The following is a 388-nucleotide window of genomic DNA, read 5'->3' as shown; positions in this document are numbered from 1 at the left end:
ATAGTATAAACTCTTATTATTCAATTAGAAACCACACACAAAGGAGGTTCCAATCAAATTATAAATTGTTAACATGATTATATTAGTGGTTTCAAGTGGTTTCATTATATTAATCTTCCATCTCAAAGTTCTACAATTAACCTCCTTTGGTTTAAATATTTCTCTTGTATGTCCAAAATATCATTAATAACGTTAGAATTGAAACCACTTGAAAACATGAAAGTTGTAGAAAATTGTCTCAGCTTTCTAGAAAAAAAAATGGAGGTCATTTGGACTTCTAGAACTCTAGATATAGGCCAAAAACTGAACAATATTCAGACTGCAAGACATATTTAAACTTCTTTGTTGTTGCTACAATTTGGACTTGAAAATGACCTTTTTAGATCTT

Source organism: Populus euphratica, unplaced genomic scaffold, assembly GCF_000495115.2.
Source record: "Populus euphratica unplaced genomic scaffold, PopEup_1.0 scaffold1441.1, whole genome shotgun sequence".
Classification (NCBI taxonomy): domain Eukaryota; kingdom Viridiplantae; phylum Streptophyta; class Magnoliopsida; order Malpighiales; family Salicaceae; genus Populus; species Populus euphratica.
The sequence above is the reverse complement of the archived record's forward strand: the minus strand, read 5'-3'. Positions refer to the sequence as shown.